The 21,364-nt window shown below is 48.5% G+C and overlaps 1 protein-coding gene and 1 long non-coding RNA gene across 3 annotated transcripts in view; one reads left to right on the forward strand and one right to left on the reverse strand.

The window, feature by feature from the left end:
* Positions 1-21,364, reverse strand: part of LOC119431251 (neuronal acetylcholine receptor subunit beta-3-like) — a 280,609-nt gene that overhangs the window by 8,850 nt on the left and 250,395 nt on the right. The gene's annotated exons all lie outside the window — the stretch shown is intronic.
* The window catches only part of LOC125940608 (uncharacterized), a 236,830-nt gene continuing 223,872 nt past the window's right edge, over positions 8,407-21,364 (forward strand). The window contains exon 1 of the long non-coding RNA XR_007463794.1: positions 8,407-8,774. This is a non-coding gene — a long non-coding RNA (uncharacterized LOC125940608). The remainder of the gene's footprint in view (positions 8,775-21,364) is intronic.

Here is a 21,364-nt window from a genome sequence, read left to right on the forward strand (position 1 = left end):
CGAGGTTATGGCGACACGAGACCGGCATCAACCTCCATTTGACCTCAACATTACAAAACCAGGTGAGGTTGATGTGAGATTGACAACTGGGCGAAAGTGGCCAGTTTTGGCCACAGCTTCTTGTGTCAGATTGAGGATGAGTGAAGTGACTCTCAAATAAACCACCAATATGTCAGTAGAGCGTTTGCGAAACCCTTGTAAAGAATGTAACAAATTCACGGTAAGATATAAATTGACAGATCAAATTTGTCCGCTTTGCATGCTGTACCGTATAACGCTTACAGAAATGCGTTATCCTTTTTTGGTGCATTGCTACGAACTTCTAAACTTTGAACTTCTATTTTCTTCGAAGTTAGCAATTTTGGCAAATTCCTTTTAAACATTTTAAGCCCGAAGTCGAAATTCCGCTTCAAACAGTCACTAGAATTTAACTTCTTTTCTTTCTCAAATGCAACAAATTTCATTAGATCGGCCCAGTGGTTACCTCAGAAGAGCGTTTATGCGTTTTACATTTATTTTAATAAGCGGCGTCGGAGTTGGGCTCAAGCTAAAGACTCCTCTTGATAGGCCCTGAGGGTCCCCTCTATTATTGCGGGTGTTCCAACAAACGCCCATAAATTCGGTGTCTTGGAGGAACGTGATGTACAGGCGTAGAACCCTTTTCGTAAAGACTCTGGTTCCTACAGGAAACCCAAATTTAATTCAAGAGTTAGTTGCTAAGCACGTGTACCCTACCTAAATATAATGACAGAGACAAAATCATCAAGTAGTAAATTGCTCGTTAAATACTGACATGTCCGATTCAATTACACACATCAAGAGTATTCATCCGTCAAAGACAAATTTAGTATTCTTTCCCGTTGTTTGGGGAAGCCGCTGAAGGACGATTCTACGTTCTACTTCCATGCAGTTATGCGTAGCACGTGATCCGCTCAGTTTTGTTTCTCTGCTCGCGTTTAGATTTACGATAACGAAACCTTTTTTTTTTATTAAAATATTTCGTCCTTCTCGGCTCGTAAGGTCGTCCTAAAGATGTGGATCGCCCCTCGGTAATGTAAACGCGTATATGCGGCTTCTACTGGAGGCACTATCGCGAGCAGCAGAAGCTCCAACATGAGAAAACACATTAGAGGCCAGATTTCTCTCTCCATGTTTACCATTGCCTAGCGCGGGTGTTATTTATTCACAGACGAATAGTTTCCGAACTGAAACACATTTATCGCCATTTTTAAGTAACAATTTTGTGGTTAACGTCCAAAATCCACAATCTTGCTATCAGAGACGCCATATTCCAAGTGAACCAATAATTTTCACCACATTGCGTTCTTAACACGCCGCGCGGTTTTCATCTTTTGTTCCCTTCCCCGTTTGGTTCACATGTTAGCGTACTCCTACTTCTAGAAAGAATCCTGGTATATTGAACGATCACTACGAAACCACAGGTCAGATCAATACAAACACGGCTCCAGAATGGAGAATTTTATTCTGTTAATTCTCCTATCTTCCTTCTTTATCCTTCATTCCTCCCGCTCTTCACTCTATCTGACTGTGCAGGTCTGCACAGCATTATTTATTTCTAAAGACTTTCAGAAGTTTGTAAGGATTGCTTAAAATTCAATAAGTGTGCAACAACGGCATGCTTTCGAAGTAAGTAAACGGAATCAAACATCTTTTACTTCGTGCAAGTGCCAGACCTTGCAGCACATGGCAGGAGATTGTGTATAGGGGCACGTAATTGAATTCAAGACAGCTGCAAGTTTTCACACATCCAGCTAAGTCGGCCAGGCGCTACCGCAAGGATTTGTTTCTGCGCGATACATCACGTTTTGACGTCTTTGTATTCGCGTGCCGAGTCAAGTAAGACCTTTGAGATACATCTGGCTTATGCGCTGTTATTTTCGGTCTCTATATAATCCTTGTGTGCTTGTAAGTAACGAAAAATCGAGCTCCACGGAACCTCCAATTGTGCTCACTCGTGTCGTCTCATATTTCATGGGAGAAATTATTGCTCTCAGCGAAGCGAACGCGAACTCTGTTACGAAATGTTTGCCGCTGGGAAAAGCATGCTAGTGCATCTAGTAAAAGTAAAAGCATACTAGTAAAAGCATCTGGCTCCCGCAACGGCATGTCGACCGTCAGCAAGACGGCCGACGGCGGGGCAACCTTACAATAGCGTTGCACACTGTCGCTGCCATCTCGTTGGACGTTGCCGATGGTGCCGCTAAGCCTATAGAGTATATAGCGCATGGTGCCGCTTCAATGCCAACCGCCGACTGTCGGTAGATGAACACTTTTCAGCAACATGGCGTCGCAGATAAGCCTTAATTGTGCAGTTCTCCAGTTTTATGTGTTATATTCTATTGATGCTTGCGCCACAAGAGCGATATCTGAAAAGATGTAATGCCAGTCCCGAACAGTGCTTACAAAAATGAACTGCTGATATAATGTTGAGCGTAAATATGTGCTCGCCCCACTGTATTTGGGTGGCTAGTTAAGCGAAGCACAAAGGCCTTGAGCGATGAGCGTATTGCTTAGCAATAAAGAGGGGGAAAAAGTATGGTACTGACACGCTTAGGCGAGAGCGAGAGTATTTTGCATCTGTATAGATTACGAGATATTTACAAGATGTTAGAGCAATCGTTAATATTGTCAGGGTCATTTTTAGTGAAAATGTGGTTATCAGTAGTATAATTTGCGCGTTAAGTAACGCAGTGGTGAACATAAATTAGCTCGCCTTGCAGAAAGGTTAGCTGTGAAATCGTAGATCAGGAAAATTAAGGGCTGTGAGACGCTCTATTGAGGAACAGCAATTGTGACGTCAGTAATTGAAGAGGGACGCGTGGGACTAGCCGGGTGCGCGACGAGTTCGCGTCCTCGCCAGACCTCCAATAAAGTTATTTCACTCACTCATTGTCAGTAAAGTGATAAAAATTGGCGTTTTCATGAAAGCCATATTGATTCATTGACTTCCACAATCATCACTTCGAAGTTTCTGCCGAATTTTCTTGTTGCTTTCCGCGTCCTTGACAATCACCCCTGTATGTACCGATCTTGAGGTGTACGCCCGCCTCGGCTGCGGGAGGCTGTGGGTTCGATTCCCACCGTCGCCGGGCACCCACTGGTTCAAAAGGGTACAAGCGTACCCCGGCCTGGCGTTCGGTTTCCTTCAGGGGTGATACGCTTGGGAAAGGAGCCTGCGCCCTGAATTCCCGTCGAAACCAACGTGAGCACGGAGCCAACGTGAACACTCGGCATTGGTTCAACTCGCCGTCAAAGCGCTCCAGCGCTTTGACGGCGAGTTTCCGCGGTCTTCGAATGAGATGTGTTCTTATTTGCTTGTGCTCGCGTGACACCATGCTTGTTAATGTAGTTAGTATGCCTATGTTTACTAGTTTATACGGCCGATAAGGTTACTATCCTTACTTTGTATGGGTGTCTACTAATTTATGGGCCTCTACTAATGCTTGGCGTATGGGGGTCTACTAATATTCCGCCTTTAGGGCGAAACTCCACTTTTTTTTTAAGACATCACAAGATCGGAATGGCGTTCCCGGTGACAGTGCTCCACTCCAGTAGCACCGGCTTCAAGGCAGCGATCGAGAAATTCTGTAGCAATGACACATCTGTAATAGCCAACCCCTCATGTAAAATCCTTTCACTGGGGCCTTTGAGGTATTGTAAATAAATAAATAAGGTTGCTAGGCCACGTGAAGAGGTATATTGCAATGAAGCTGCTCAGCGCAGTCATTAAATCATCGCTGCTGAGTCCGCGCAATTTTATTTATTTCTAATTTTTTATGTTCTTTCTGTTTTCGTTCTCTCAAACTGTGCGGAATAGGACAGCGCTGGTGCTGCTATCTCAGCAATTTTGAGACTTTGATGATCAAGGCACGCCATGTTGTTTTGAAACAGGCGCGCTAAGTCAAATGTGACTATTTTTTCTGTGCCTGCGACATTGTAGCATGCATCTGTAGGTAGCTCACACAGCTGCACGTGCGCTGCAAGCGTTTTGCATGCTGTTACACTCCAAGCTCAGTCGACGAATCACTCTTCGAAAACAGTACCTAATACATTCTATTATGCATACGTTTTTAGGTGTCTGAGAGGACGCATTAGACTGTCGTCCTAGCGCGGTCGTGGCCACCTTTATAAAGGTGACCACGATCCACGCTAAGTCGGTTTTAATGCGGCATCACATACACCTAAAAAACGTGCGCATTTTTATATTGCGTGGATAAAGAAAATTCGCTACAAGGAGTTAACACCACCATGCATCTTTATTGCTCGTTGTGAAATTTTCCGCAGTACTCATTACATTATTCGTTGTTGTGTAACTAATATGCACTTTGCGACGCCGCCAGCTTTCACGGCGCACATGTCTGCATGCATCGAAGTCCGCACGCAAGTGAATCACCTCCGCCGTATGGAGACAGAAGAAAATAATGCGTGGATTTGAGGAGAGACCTGAGCAAAGAAAAGAATTTGTTGGAAATGTGAAGACCGCCGCACCGTAAACAAGGCCCCACTCCCAGGAAGGAAGCAATCAACATAATCCACGCACCTCGCCGGGAGCACCACGACTGTGGCTATTATTTATTTTTAATAAACATTTTTATTTTGTTTCACCCAGCTATGTCATGCTATATATAGAACAAGTGAGCGCAAAGCGCGAGAAAGGCGAGTAAAGTTTGGAGGATAGTTCATCTCAGCCTCTAAGGGACTTCCAGCACTGTGAATTAAATGTTAGTTACATAACTCGGTTAGATGATTACTTTTGTGGAACCCGACGTTGTTGCCATTGCTAAGGTTTTGATACGCGTGTACCTGACGTACTAGCTCTTGTTTTATGAGACAGGCCTATAACGGAAGGTGTGCAAATATGTGGAAATTGATTACAGTGTGCGATGTGTCTACGCAACCACCGGACCATACGACGCATATCAACGTCTACACGGACAGCTAGGTGGTAGCCGCGTATTACGTGCGCTTCTCAACGACCTCATTTTCACAATGATCACGGAAACCATCAACAGGTGAGAACGTGTCATATGTGTGGCCTATTCGACATCGACAAAAAATACATTCGATCATTTCGCTGTATTTTCTTTATTGGATACCAAGTCCCCAGATGCGCCTTAATCAAATGCAGCTTATTTGACGCTTCAGTGTCCGAGGTTAGTTGCCAATAGGCTAGCTTTTTACAGCGTAAGCTGTTATGGGCACATTCCAATTTGCGATGGTGTCCTCCGCCGCCGCTGGTGACCGTAACCGCTATCGCCGGAAATGCGAAAAAAAAGTACCCGGTCGCCGCCGGGATCGAACGCAGGCCAGCTGCGCGGGAGTCGGATACTTTACCAATGAGCCACGCAAGCGCTTACTATCCGGCACTGGAAAAATGCCCTATAAACGCGCCCTAGCAAGGCGTGCAAACGCAGACGACCCGAGCCTCCACTAGTATGGTGGTGCCATCTAGGTAAGGCACCTGCAAAAGCAAGGTGCGCAGGCGCAGACGACGAGATGCGATTCAGACGAGGCGCTCAATCAACGCGATTCCGAGCTGCCCGAGGCTCCGCCAGTATGGTGGCGCTATCTAGTTAAGGTGCCTGCAAACACAGTGTGCTCGACATGTACGTTGCATATAGCAACTGCATGCTGCATGTAACTAGACCTGGTTCACTCAAGCAGGCTAGGTGACTATTTGTCACCAGCGCGTTTTGAAGATTCCAATAAACAATCATGATCATCATCATCATCAACAACAACAACAACGTACGGTGCCACGGGTCAAGGGATGTGAGATGTGTGCCACGTATTCTGGATACCTCTTCGGTACACGTAATGGCGTCTCCTCGCAAGGTACGAATCGCTGCTGAAGAAGCGAATCGTAGAGCTACGTGCGCGGCTACAACCAGGCTTGATCGGGCTCAGCAGACTGCTGTGCAGAGAGCATTAGAAGCCACAGCTCGCCGTCGACGCCGGGCGGACAGTTCAGATCGTTCTCGTCAAAATGAGGCGAAGAGACTTTGCCGCGAAGACCCTGTTGTACGTGGTGCCGAAATTGGAGCTACTCTTGAGCCACTCCACTAGCTTACGCTGCGACTGTGCTGCGTGTACCGCGTAGGCCTGTGACTTTTTGCGCAAAAATAGTTTCAAAAATTGGACACCGGTTCTGGGGCTTCCAGAAGTTTGAGGACCTCCAACGAAAGCGCTGTGCCTAGGTAGCCAACGACGAAGAGCGGCGAAGATAAGCAACGTTTTGCCGAACGCCCTATATCACAGACCCTGTGAACGCGGCGCAGACGCCGGACCAAATTCAAAAGCCGACTTATCAGCTTCCGAAAATAATCCCACGAAAGCAAGGACAATTAGTAATGGGCTCTCTGGTGCGCTAGCGAACGTCGGTTGCTGTCCAAAGACCGATTCAGAGCCCAGAGTTGTCAAAACAGAACAAAATATATTCTTCACACAAGGCAGTTACACACACACGTGCACACTTAGGCTAGACACATCACAATACAATTCAGAGGGGTATTCACAAAACCACAGGAAAATAATTAACGACAAGCACTAACAGTCCAACACATAAAGTACAAAATGAATAGGAACACTAAGTGTCCAATCGTATTCACCCGTGCTGGTCTTGAGCCGGACGATCTCGGTGTAGCTCGAGACAAATCTCGACGAAGGAACTTCTCCCGGAAATGCAGACGCTCGATGAACTCGTCGACTAGCTTGCCGGGGAATCCCCTTCTTCCGCAGACGGTCAGTCGTCACGTTACATCTCTTCACCGGAGCGGTCTGATCCCTCTTCTGATTCCCGCGCGACGTTTTATAGCTTCCACAGGCGTTCTCGAACCTTCCCATTGGAGTCGTGATCCCGTAGCATGGCCAAAGCCTGGGAATCTTCTCAATTCCCGCATCTGCGACCGCCACCGTCGGAGCGTCGTCGAGGGGGGGGGGGGGGGGGGTGACACCCTGTTGGCGCGCGCTCGGGCTCCCTCTATAAATTGCGGTCAGAACCAGCTAGCCACCCAAAATCATATCTTATGGGGATGCTCTGCCAAGCCCCCTCCGAAAAAACTACTGCCATCTCCCTCGGAGGAAGCCTGGGAGGCTCTCTTGAGGTCAGAAGACAAGACCATCCAAGAAAATCTCACGACCTGGGCTCTGCAGGTCCCCTCAACCAAGGCCACCTAGAGGCCAAGGCCTTCAGATCTACTGTCTGAAATTTTGAATAAAGTTTTTCCTCCTCTCTCTCTCTCGACTCGCCGGGTGAGAAGGTGTCTAGGCGCTCTCTCTCTCTCTGGTTACCGGCGCCTACGCGTGACTTGCAGATGCTTCTAGATTCCGTTGTTGACGTCGGCTGTTGAGGCATATGCGCTCTCCCCCTCTGTTGAAGTTGCCCCGGGGCCGGCGCGTTCTTTCGCTGGCTTGCGTGACACGCGGCGCGCGCTTTGATTACGCGCTCTTTTCTGACACCCTATAAGCGTTTGCTATGGTGTCTGGAATCCTCCGTTTGCTGCATTGTGGAGCACCTCTCGACAGCTGGCCATCTTGTCCACTTCCCTATCCACTGTTCCTCTACTCTTTAGGCCAGTGAGCCATCCTCGCACAATAAGGTTTGATCATTATCATTCCAACACTAGAAAGAAGCGTTATTAATAAATCTGATTTCTAGCGACCCGCGCTTTATACATGGCCTGTGATAATCATTGCGCTTGCCGAAACATGGTTTCAGGATCATGTGGGTGATTTCGAAATATTCGAATGAGTGGATGGCATCATTTCATTTATTGCACCTAAAGGCCCCCAGAGCATTAAGTGAGGGTGTCATGCATGAAGTGCTTAATCAAGAAGAAGAAGAAATTAACTTTATTGAAAGAGCCGGCAGTTTGGTTTTAGTGGCCTCAGGTGTCGGCTCGAAGTCCTTGGACTCTGGCGGCATCTTCGGCTTGCCGGATGGCACAGAGCTGGTCTTCCAGTTTCGAACTTTTCAGGGCCGCATCCCAGCGGTGGTCGCCATTGTCAATTTCTACCCATATACGTTATACACCCACGCTCGAGAGCTCCGCTGTTTCATCAGATTTCACAAGCGTTAAACTGCCTTAATTTATTTTTTCTTAAATTTTTGAACATTTTTAGTATTGCCTTAAAGGGCTCTCTGTCGTCGTCTTTGTTTCAAAATAATTACGAACTCAAGACGTCAGGCTACAGACGTCAGACTACAGGAAGTCCAACGACAGGACGAAAATAAGACCAACGGAAATGTTCTGTTATGCTTTTTTGACTGGGAAAGACGAAGCGTTCAAAACCTAATTCTCTTATTTGTTAGAAAAACTGAAGAATGTTTCATTGCTGAAATCGTGATGCAGCGACAATGTATGATTACTCAAGCATACTTGCATTTCCTTGTTTACCGACTTTCGCACTGTGTTATCTTCTACCAGCTGCTTATTTTCCCAAGTGTCACTGCGCAGATATTGCTTCCTGTGGGCAAAGTACATTATTATTCATATTTTACATGTATCCCCCTCTTTAACTGTCACAGAAACCGATATGTTTTCTTTTTCGAAATTCTGTGGCTGAAAGAAATAATGAGATGCGTGGGTCGATGTTTTGCAATTCCTGAGTCACAGTCCGTGTTTAAATACGCTGAAATCTTACCGCAGTCTTACCACAGATCTACCCGAGAGAACTTGTGCAGCAATCAGCATTACGATGTCGGCTGTGAAAGCTGCATTCGTCCTCATGCTCGCGCTCACAGTCACGGTGATGTAAGTACTGTTGCCATTGCTTACAGCTACTAAGTGGTACATAATGTTTCCTCTCTGCACTACCCATTTTCTGCGATGCTTCTTGTGGCGCGACATAGACGATTATGATGGTGATGATGCCCTATTTAATGGCACAAACGCACTGAGGGGGTTAGGCCACGAGCCTGGTGGTAATATGATAAAAAATAAACAAGCGAAAATAAATATTGTCACGGTTGAGCGATGAAGACGACAACGATGAGGGCATGACTAAAAGCTCCAGCTGGGCGGAAGCTGTTCTGGGGTATGTAATTGAATCAGGACGATTTCGTTGCTAAATTCTTAAAGGGCCTCCTAAACTACCCAGAGGTCGAAATTTAGTTGTGGTGATGCAGTTGTGCACGAGTCTACAACGAACACGTAGCCGCGAGAATTTTTCGAAATAGTGCCGTAATAGCCATTCAAAACTTCTCAATAGCGATTCTGTTGAGACTCGGATATTGTTTTTATTAAATCATGAGATTCTTGGCCAATCCGCCATAGTATGTATGAACCATTCTCGGAGGCAAGCAAGCCTATGTTATTGCGTTGTGTAGCTCTCTCTCTCTCTCTCTTGACGAGTACCAACCAGCTACTGCCGATTAAATACTCCTCGTAACATCTTTTGGTGGAAGGTGCGGGGTACGCTCATTACAACCCGGTCCTGGATCTCCGTAGCAGACCCCAGGTTTGTCCCGTGATGATTCCGGAAGACAGTGCGCAGTGTACGCAGTCCGCACCAGTTCCGTCAACGGTCATCCTTTCGGATCCCCGCGACCCCGGAACATTCGGCGGCACGGACACCAATGACGTGTAAGATTGGCTCGCATTATACACGAGCGCGCCAGCGACCACAACAGGTGGGATGAGACGATGATGCTTGCGAACCTAATGTTTTTTTCTAAGGGTCACAGAACGCGTCTCGTTTACCACGCACGAAGAACTGTGAAGTTGGGACGTCTGCAAGCAGAGGCTACAGGAGTTGTTTGTCCGATCAGTTGGACGAAAGCTGGCAGCGAGACAAGAACTCCCGTCACGAGCTCAGTCGGCCGCGGAATCCTACGTCGCGTGTACTTTGAAGTCGCGTTATCCCTGTGCCGCAAAGTTGACCGAGACATGCCCGAGGCGAACAAGTGCAAGAACTTCTACACGGTTGAGTCCATAATCACTGAATGTCGGTGGTTCGAGCAAGCTCAAAGCAGACGGATTACTCAGCGCTTTGACCAGCTTCTTAACGCCTCTGCGACTTCCTCATGTGACGATCCGGTGACGCCACATCCGCTCTCGACTTCTGACAATCTGACAAGGATTGTCCGCCGAGAACTAGAGGCCATGGCTTACAACCAATCTCTTATTCAAGCCGTCGTGCGTCAGGTGGTTGCCACTATACGCGTTCTGCCTCCACGTACTTCTAGTCACACCCATCACCCCATGTGTCCTACTTGTCAAAACACTCCCCACCACTACACCCCAGTTGTTGCTGCTTCTGCTTCGGTTCTTCGTTTCCCAGCACGCTGCAGAAATCCTTCTCAATGCGCACGCCCGACAATTGACCAATCTCCTTCTCTTGCTCGCGTGTAAGCCACATTTTCTGCCAATGTCGCAACCGATAGTATTCCCGACGAAGCTTCCGTGATGACCACCTCTGGACCTCCTCGCCGTTCGTCTCCACGCTCAGACCCACTGTACGCCAAAGTCACCAGTCAGAGAGACTGGTCAAGTAGCTCGCCGTCACCTCAGGGTCGTCAGGCGCCCTCACCCCAACGGCGCCGTTCTCCGTCCCCAGCTTACTCCAGACACCTCTCGGGAAACAAGGCAGTCCAGCTTCCTGTTGTGAAACCTCTGGTGAAGGGAGGCGACGTTTAGCTGCGGCACCAAATGCGTATTTTGCGACCGGGCGCAAGGGGGACTGGCGACTCAATCTTCCACGCGGAAGGAGCAAAGCGGGAAGGCTGCGCGGAAGGGAGGGGGCGCGTCTTCTACTCTGCCAGCAACTGCGTACTTGTACTTTGTGCCGCTGAGGGCTGTCGCGCGCACCGTATCTTGAAAGCTATCTCCCCACGGCTCTTACCTTTGTATGCGCTGTGCTTTCGCCGCTCAGTTTCCGTTGAAGCGATAGACCTGATAGACCGCACGAACCTTCACTCGCTGCTGCGGCTGCGATTGCTCACGCCAGCGTTTTGACAGTGGTTGTCTCCGGTCATTGAGTGTGATCTATACATGTTTGCTTGTGCGCGCTGACACCATGCTTGTTAATTAATTCAGTTAGTAGGCGAATGTGTCCAAGTTTATGCAGCCGCTAAAACTACTATCCCTACTCCGTATAGTTCTCTACTAATTTGCTACGCAATTGATGCTTCGCCTTTCGGGCGAAACTGCGACATTTCTGTTGATGGCCTGACCGTTACCGCTCTTATTGACACTGGGGCTCATATGACTGTAATGAGTACTGCGCTCAGCTGCCGACTAAAAATGTTATGCCGGCCGTGTCCCCTAAAGTTCGTGTAGCTGACAGAAGTCGATCAGCCATTCTTGGTATGTGCACTGCCCGTGTTACTGCAGTCGGCCACCAGGTTTCAGTTTTCTTCGCTGTTCTCAACGATTACCCACACGATGTCATGCTTGGCATCGACATGTTGAACGCTCACTCAGCCCTCATCGATTACTCTACTGGTGTTCTACAGCTCAAACTGCCTTTGCGCCTTGATGTCGCCTCTACCAATCAACCTCGCTTACGTTACATTGAATTTCTTCGGCTTCCACCTCAAGCTGCCAGCTATGTACCTATGTCGCCGTTCCCGTCACTCCCTGATGGCGACTATGTAGTAGCTCTGTTTACTGATGTAATCTTCACCCGCGGCCTCACTCTTCCGCGCAGCATTGTAGCTGTGGACACCAACATATCATTCCTTCCTGTTCTCAGCTTCTCTATTCTCTCCCCCCCCCCCCCCCCCCCAGTTCTTCCTCGACGGATCTCACACGCAGAACTTTCTCCCTTGGAGGACTGCACAGTGTTTGCTTTCGCCCCTGACGCTAAGCCTGCGGCCCTACCTTCCATGACCACGCCGATTAAGTAATTTTTTGACAAAATGATATCTACGGACCTGCGACCTTCCCAAGTCAAACCACTTCCCGTTGTTCTAGTCTCCTATCTCGATAACTTCGACGACGACGATCGTCCTCTGTACGGACATTAGTCGTAACCCACCGTATTGACACTGGTGACGCCAGTCCTTTTCACCGACGCCCTTCCCGCGTGTCTCATTCTGGACACCAAGTCATACAGAACCAGGTAGAGAAAATGCTTGCCAAAAATGTTATAGAGCCTTCCTCAAGCCTTTGGGCATCACCTGTCGTGCTTGTTATAAAGAAGTACAATAGCTGGCGATTTTGCATCGTTTACGGCCACCTCAATCGGATCCCTAAGGAGGAGGTTTATCCTCTTCCAAGAATTGATGATGCTCTCGACTTTCTCCATCTTGCCAAGTATTTCTCATCGCTCTACCTCCGGTATGGATACTGGCAAAGTTCTGTCGATGACCGCGACCGCGAGAAGACCGCATTTATCACCCCTGACGGCCTCTACCAATTTAAGGTCATGCCTTTCGGGTTGTCTAATGCTCTTGCAACTTTCGAGCATGTCATGAACTCGATCCATGTTTGAAAGCCACCTGTCGGCCATTCTTGACATTCTTCATGTTTCTCTCCGCGCTGGCCTCCAGCTCAACTCTTCCAAGTGCGTTCTCGGCCTTCGTAAGGTCAAACTTTTAGGCCACCTTATCGACGCTACCGGTATTCAACTAGACCTTGGCAAAGTTTTTGCTGCCCACGAGTTCCGGGTGTCGCGTTCTTCTCAAGAGGTCCGCAGCTTTCCTGGGCTCTGCTGTTGTTTAGGGCGCTTTGTCATCAACTTCTCGGACATTGCACAGCCATTTGTTGACCTCCTCAGAAAGAATGTTGCCCCTTCTTGGGGTGCGTTAATATCTGCCCTCACATCAAGACTAGTGGTGTCTCATTTTGACGCAGCTGAAAGAACAAAGCTTCGCACCAATGCAAGTGTCCATGACATTGGTGCTATCCTCGCTCAAATACAGAGTGGCACAAGTTGTGTCATCGCGTACGCCAGCCGCCTTCTTTCTCCGTCGCAACAGAATTATTCGGTTACTAAGCGGGTGTGCCTAGCTCTCGTCTGGGCTATCGCAGAATTCCACCCGCACCTTTTTGGCCGCCCTTTCACACGTGTTACAGGTTATCATGCGCTCTGCTAGCTGTCAACCCTTAAAGATCCCAGGGAAAGGCTCGTCTGTTGGGCGTTACTGCTACAGGAGTACACGTTCTTTGTAGTCTACAAATCTGGAAAGTTGCAGAAGGATACCAACTGCTATAGACCGCCACGCAGTTGACCCTCCCACCTCCACCGAATGGGCAGCTGACGCCTGCATCTTGGCCGTCACGGACTTTCTTCATGTGGCCTACGAACATCGCCGTGATCCATCGTTGCTCTCCTTTGTTAACCGTCTTCGATCCTGCAATCCCGACCCTTCAGCCAGTATGTTCTTCTTTCCTGACAACGCTTTGTGCTGGCGCAACATGCACCCCGATGAGGCGGAAGTTCTCGTCGTTCCACATCATCTGCGCAGAGATGTCCTCACAGAACTTCATGATGCCCCAACCTCCGGATATTTATAGACGTCTCCAGAACCTATGACCCCCGTAAGACAACGGTTTTTCTCGCGAGACCTTTGTCGTCCTGTTCGCCGATATGTTACGAATTTCAACCGGTGCCACCGTCGGAAGAACCCTACGACACCCCCTGGCTTGTCACCTTCAGCCAATAAAAGTCTCTACCGAGCCGTTTTATCTCGTGGGGCTGGACATTCTAGACCCGTTCAACGCATCGACCCCGGGAAACAAATGGGTTGCGGTCGCTACGCATTATAATGCGTAGCGACCGAGTGATCGCGGTACGCGATCACACGCACACTGCCGACCAGCTAGCTGCGCGACTGATGCCGCTGATTTCTTGCTCCACGACATCATCCTTTAGCATGATGCGCCTCGTAAGCTGCTCACAGACCGTGCTCGATCGCTGCTTTTTAGTCTCCCGTGGTTGACTGCCTTCTCCGCTCGTGTGCTACGCATCACAAGTTTGCTCCTTCGTATCATCCCCAGACTAAAACGGCCTTACCGAACGCCTCAACCGTACACTGACCGACATGCTCTCCATGTATATTTCCAACGATCCCAGTGACTGCGACACTGCTGTGCCTTTTTGTCACCTTCGCCTACAATTCATCCTGTCATGAAACGGCCGGCAACTCGCCCTTTTATCTTCTGTTTGGCCGTGACCATCTCTTGCGCTTCGACGCCATGCTTCCGTGTGATTCAGCGTCAACATCTTGATATGCTCATGACTCCATCATCTGTGCTGCCATCGCATGCACGGTAGCCCACTTTCGGCTCTCTTAATCACAGGCCGAACAAAATTCTCTTGTGATAGTCGACACAGAGATGCCTACTTCCCTCCGGGCTCTCTCCTCTTGCTCTGACTCTCATCTCGCCGTGTTTACCCTTAGCGAGAAGTTCCTGTCACGCTATGTTGGGCCCTATGGAGTCCTGCGCCAATAACATCGGTTACCTATGAAAAATCTTCGTTTACACCCAAGTCATCGACTGCCACATCATTAATTGACATTGTGCACGTTTCCCGCTTCAAACTTTGCAACTGCCATACGCCTTCTCCGCCATATCAAGCACCGGGACGGTACTTCATTCGTCGAGGGGTTATGTCACAGTTCAGTGATGAAGACGACGATGATAAGGGAATGATTGAACGCACGAGCTAGTTGGGGGCCTATGTTTTTGTGCTGTGTAGCTTGACGACCACCAACCAGCTATTGCTGATTAAAAGCTCCACGTAACAATAATAAGGATTTCTTCAAAACTATAAGCCACTGATTTTTCTCTATTGACTGTTTCCTAGTATTGCTCCTTACTCTTTCACTTATCGTTCCCATGATCGGCATAATTATGGACAGCGTAGTGTACACATTTTCTTGGCCGGGCCTCGTGGCGGGAGAGCCGCGAGGTCACGCGCCGTAGAGCCGGCTTCCTCAACGATTACCGATCATGCTCTCAATAATGGAAGTCACCGCAGAGGAACAACGCATAACCCAGGAAGAAATGGATATAAGCAATGGATGGAAGGAGGTCACGTACAGAAGATCAGACCGGCAAACCTCCCAACATCGCGAGAGTACCTTGTCGCCGACGCGGCCTGACAAGCGCAACGATAACCCCAGGAAAGGAAGGCTAGAGCAGATACGCAAGGCAAGCAGGATGCCACATTTGCCAAGAGGGGATTACAAGATTGTGATCAGACCACGTGGAGCACTCAAAATATCCGAACACGGTATAGTTCACCTAACAGGGGCTGTACAAGACGCGGCAAGCATTCCTCGAGACGAAAGGAGGAGTATATCGTCTGTCCCAACAATTATCAAAATATCCTAATCGTCAGTACATCGGATCAAGAGCATGCCAACAAATATCAGGAAGTAGCACGTATCGAGATTCAAGACAAGTTTTACGAAACCAATGCTTACGAGACGGTCCGGACATGACGGCCAAAGGAGTCATCAGAAGAATCCCACTCGACGAGGGCCCAAGAGACATCACATCAGCGGTGGTTACGGACAAAAACCCAAAGGCGATAGCAGCAAATAGAATCAGTAATACTACCACAGTGATTGTGCTCTTTGAAGGATACAAAGTGCCCACGTACGTCCGATACAGGGCAGCGCTGCTCCGATGCTCCTTGTACCGGAAACAAGTGGATTTCTGTAATCAATGCAACGGACTTCGACATAGAGGAGATGTATGTCCCAACCCTAACAAGATCTGTGCTGGATGTGGAACAGCAAACCCAGACAAAGACCATATGTGCCAACCTAAGTGCCAGTTATGCGGCGAGGACCATCCAACTGCAGATAAGACGTGCAAAGCCAAATTTAAGAAGCCCTTCATAGTTAAACAGAGACAATGGCAAAGACTGCAACGAGAACTACAACGAGAACATGAAGATGCTACCTCAAGAGAAGACAGGGCAGAGTCTCGTGGAAGGCCAAACACCAGGGAAAGACGCTCCACTGCAGATCGAGAACAAGGCCTCCATCCACCCCCAGATCCTTATCCCGGTCGAGCTCCAGGACACCGGGGACACGACCCGGGTCCAAATCCAGGTTCAGAACTAGGCCACCCACTTCAGCAAGCACGACAACCACGTTGAGCTGGGCAGACGCGGTCGTTGGCAAGCGCCCGGGGGCTGGTGGGGACACTGCCATTAATAACGAGATAAAGGAACTAAATCACGAGAACGCGCAGTTGAGGATTATGCTAGCACGTATGAGCGATGAAATAAAGAGTCTCAAGGAAGGAAAAAGCCAATTAAATCAGGTAACTTCCGCTCCAAACGCGAGCCCGAAGGATCCAACTGAAGTCCCGGACAATAAGATGGACGAAGGGGATGACCCCCCTCCACTCAAACGCAAGGCCCAAGCCAGAAGTGATAAACTAGATAACACGGCGGTAGATAAAGCATTAGCCGATATTCAAAAGACCCTAGTAGAGATACAAAAGGCAAATTAAAAACGGGACGAAATGATGAACCAAATGGCTAAGGCAATAGCAGCAATCGTGAGTAGATTAGACATCCTAGACGCAAACCAGTCACCAGGTAATGGAATCCCATCTGGTGCATCTGAAGCACCACAATCCTTGCCCACTTCTCAACCACAAAATTATATAAGATCAGCTTCTCTCCAGCCTCCCGTCTCCCTCCCATGGTCGCGCAAGCAATGAGGCACGCTGCAAACCGGGTTCAGGATATGGCAATGGAACTGTAGGAGTTACAAAAACAAAAGTCAGTTTTGCAGCAGTATTTAAAAGACAATGAGGATAAGCTGGGCGTCATAATTCTGCAAGAAACACATGGGGTCGCAAAGCTGACAGGATACAGATGCTTTGGTTATGCCGAAGGGGAGACCAGGGCATTAACCACGCTGGTAAAAATAAACGCAGTGTGCGTGCAACACAACACAGGCATAGCGCACATAGACAATATTCTATTGGAACTCATCCCACAAAATAAAACAGGACCTAGCTTATTTATTTTGAACATTTATAGCAACCCCACTAACCGTAAGCACAAATTCAAGAGCCTATTCCAGAAATCCCTCAAATTAGCTGGAGAAAATCCGGTAGACTTTAATGCCCCCCCCATTCTGCGTCACAGACCCCGGTAGTCCAACCACAGTAGGCACGGCGTTAAACAGGGACACAACCCCAGACCTAACATTTACCAAGAATATTGAAAAGGTGACGTGGCGTAACACACTAGAAGATTTGGGTGGTGACCACCGCATATCGGAGTTACTCGTCAACGAAGGGCCGAATATACCCAAGGAATGACAGATCAAATTAATACTTAAATACTAATACTGGGAACTACTTCGTAGAACGCGAGAGGCTACACAGCAACGATCCATCACAGACATAGAACAATGGACTAAAGAGCTCAGCGATGACGTCAAAGCTGCCACAAAAATAGCACCGCCTGAATCTAACTTGGAGAAACGCGACAGCAGACTTCTCCACATGTGGGAAGCTAAGCAGTCGCTGCAAAATAGGCTTAAAAGTCAGAAGCATAACAGAAAATTTAGAAAGCGCATAGCGCTCCTCAACAAAGAAATAGAAGAATATGCTGCGCACTTGAGCAAGCAACAATGGGACGAGATCTGTAATTTCATGGATGGACAATTAAGCACCGGCAAAACTTGGCACATGCTTAGGTTCCTGCTGGGCCCTGAGAATAGCAAGAAAAACCGCAGACAAGCCATTAGTAAGTTAATACACCCCTATGAGGGCACAAAAGAGAAATTTCTCAAAGAATTGGAGCAGAAATACATAACACAGGCACCCCCTTGCAACCATCCTAGCTACAACGGGAATATCAACGCAAAGTTAGATGAGGAATTCACGGAGGCAGAAATCTGCGTGGCCCTACAAAAGTTAAACACCAAATCAGCCCCAGGCCCAGACGGTACAAGAAACAAGACTATCAGGAACCTCGATGATGGATCGATCACCAACCTAACCGAATGCATAAACGAGTGCTGGATAAAAGGAGAAGTACTAGCTCAATGGAGAGAGAGAGAGAGAGAGACAAAACTTGATTTTGATGAGGCACGGAGAAGCGTCGATCTCCGTGGTGGGTGGAGCCTTCAGTCCAGGGCCCCAGCGGCGGTGGCAGCACTTTCGGCCCTGAATCCCCCCCCCCCCCCCCCCCCCCCCCCGTCGGTGCGCCACTGCGGTATGAATACTATGTGCGCGTGTTTCCATTCATTTGGTAGTGTTCCCGCTTCCCAATGGGTATTAAAGAAAGTCGTTAGGGCTTCTATTGAGTTGTCGTCCAGGTTTCTCAGCATTTTGTTTGTGAGCCCATCTTGACCGGGCGTTGTGTTTCGAGTTAGGGAGTGAAGCGCTGTCCAGACTTCCGTGATTTCAAATGGGCGATCTAGGTCTTCATTTGGCTTCCCACTATATTTTGGTATAGATGTTTGGTTCCGTGTGTGATCGCCGATGTATTTTGCCTCTAGCTCTCGCAGAATATCTTCATCCGACCCCGGTTGGTTGCGAAGTATGCGTCTGATTGTGTGCGAGGTTTGTTGCTTGCTTTTGGTTGGGTCCAGTAGGTGTTTTAGGATTGCCCCGTTTTAGACGAGCTGAGCCTTCCGCTCAGGCTGGCGCACATTTGTTGCCAGTTTTGGCGCACCAAGACAGTAGCGTATTCTTCCGCCTGTTGTGTAAGAGCAGCTATGCGCAATTTTAGTTTTCTATTATGTTTTTGTTTGCGCCATCTTTTCAAAAGGCCTCTACGAGCGTCCCACATATGCACGAGATATAGGTCTACCACTGGATTTTCCGTGGTGAGTTGCATCTGCTTTGAGTGTTGCCTGATCGACTCCTTGAGCTCACTCGTCCATTGTTGCAGCGATGTGATATCCTCCTTTTCTATATTTTGTTGAACTCTCGCTTTACGAAATGCCGTCCGTCAATAAGATCTGACTGATGCGTTCGCGTGTATGCGTGAGCGAAATGGTAACCTCCAGGATGTGGTGGTCACTACCCAGCGTTTCTTCCATATTTCTCCATGTAGCCTTTTCGTGGTTCTTGATCATGGTAAGGTCCGGACATGTGTCCCTTGATACACTATTTCCCACTCTAGTTGGAAAGTCTGGGTCTGTGAGGAGTGTGAGTGCGTGTTTTTGAATGAGCGAGTGGATGGTGTTTCCGTTCTTTGAAGTGAGGTTGTAACCCCAAGTCGGATGCATCGCGTTGAAGTCGCCTAGCACAAGCAGCGTGTTGTTTTTCGCTTCCTTGAGTGCCGATCTGATGAGGTAATCAAAATTTTCACCACATTTTTTGGTGGGCTATATATGTTTAGGACGAAGACGCTGCGTGCCTTCCTGTCTGCCGGCAGTATTTCTATAAATACGTGGTCAATGTCACTACCATCCAGTGTGCGGTCTATTGCCGTCAGCCTGCGGAAGACAAGCACTGCTACCCTTGTATCTGTCTTCGCCATATACGTTTCATATCCGGACATGGTGGGCCTCGTACCTGTTTCCTGTAATGCGATAACCTGCGGTGGAGTTGTTGCGGTTTTTATGTATTGTTGTAGTGTGGCTTTTTTTCTTGAGAAGTTTCTGCAATTCCACTGCCATGCATGGAGTTCTTGTGCGTGATTATTGCGCTTACTCGCCATCGTGGGGCGTTCTCCATGGACCTATCCAGATCATCGACGCTTGAGTTCGCTTTCGGCTTCTTTCTTTCTTTCCTTTAACAGGAAGATGGTCTGCTAGCTGCTCGCGGAAGGCGAGAAGCTGTTCCTGAAGTTTTTCATGGAGGAAAAGTTGAAGTTGCTGCATCTGACGCTGTTCCTGCAGCTGCAGCTGTTGTTGTAGCTTTTGCGACAGGGAAGTTTCCATCTGGTGAAACATTTCGACGGACGACGTAGTGGTATTGGGGAGGGAGTTTGCTTCCGATGACAGAGAAGGGAGATGCTCCTTGCAGGTGGTCGCTACCGCCTGACTTTCCGCTAGCGAAGCTCTTAGTTTGGCTATTTCTTCCTTTGCGGCTTTTATCTCATCTTTGGCCTCTTTCATTTCTTTAGTGTGTCTTTCTTTGATTTTTTCTATTTTTCTAATGTAAGTTTCCCTAGTCTCTTTTAACTCCCTTGCGTGTGTCTCTCTGTCCTCTTTGAATTGTTTACGGAGTTCGTCTATGAAAGTAGGGATTGTTATGTTTTTGTCTGCAGAGTTGGGATCACGAGCAGTGAGAGACGGAAAACAATGCTGTGACCAGCTCACCTGCGAGTTTGTCGATTTCTGCTGCCCTGGCGCTGCTATATGCCTGGCACGGGACGTCGACCTCTGTCGGGATCTTGACCGGGATTTCGATCGTGTTACCGCCCGAGAGGAGTTCTGTGGCTGGCGAATGGTGGGCCGCGATTCCCTTTGGTCTGCTGTTTTCTTGGATTGATTCCGGTATCTTTCGGGACAATCCCTTGCAGCCGTGAGGTGTTCGCCCTGGCATAGGGCGCACTTTGGAGTGCACTCGTGATCTTGCGCAGGGTTGGCCGTACCACACTTTGCACACAGGTTCACGTCTGGTTGAGGGCACACGTCTGCGCGGTGTCCCACCGTGCGACACAGTTGACATACTTGTTTCGCGGAGCGGTGCAAGTAACAGCGTTTTTCTCCGTCCATGTAATGCACGACGAAAGGCACTTCTTCCCCTTCGAAAGTGATGAGAGCAGAGTGGGTAGTACCTAGCATTCTCGCCCGAGTTGTCAGGCGTTGCTGCGTATGCGGTGACTGCGTATTCTTTCTCTCCAAGTTGTAGTGATTTGATTCTGATTAGCTTGATCGCGTAATCTCTGTCGGGTACGCTCGCGATGGCGATGTTTTGTTGTGGCTCTATTCTTACGATCATGGTTTGCGTGCACGTTCCGATTGGCTGATTACTCGCCCTTTTGATGCTGTTGGCGATTTGATCCGTCTGCCACCTAGCAAACGTAGAAGTTTCTCGAGGGCGGAAAATCACCTTTTAATCACGTTGAGTAGCACTGACAATTGGGCGAGTTGGTACGGATGCATGGTTTCAGAACGGCGCAACAAGGAAGACGACAGACGAAAGAACACACGAACACAAGCGCCGACTCACAACTAAGGTTTATTCGACATCACAGAGCAGATTTATACACACACGTGGCCACACACAACGCAAAATAACCAAAAACCAGAACACGTTAACCATTCAGGTACAGGATTTCTTTATCCTGTAGCGCAATGGAGGGACAGCTGGTTTTTTGGTTCTTTTTGCGTTGTGTGTGGCCACGTGTGTGTATAAATCTGCTCTGTGATGTCGAATAAACCTTAGTTGTGAGTCGGCGCTTGTGTTCGTGTGTTCTTTCGTCTGTCGTCTTCCTTGTTGCGCCGTTCTGAAACCAT

The sequence above is a fragment of the Dermacentor silvarum genome, chromosome 10 (assembly GCF_013339745.2).
Source record: "Dermacentor silvarum isolate Dsil-2018 chromosome 10, BIME_Dsil_1.4, whole genome shotgun sequence".
Lineage (NCBI taxonomy): Eukaryota > Metazoa > Arthropoda > Arachnida > Ixodida > Ixodidae > Dermacentor > Dermacentor silvarum.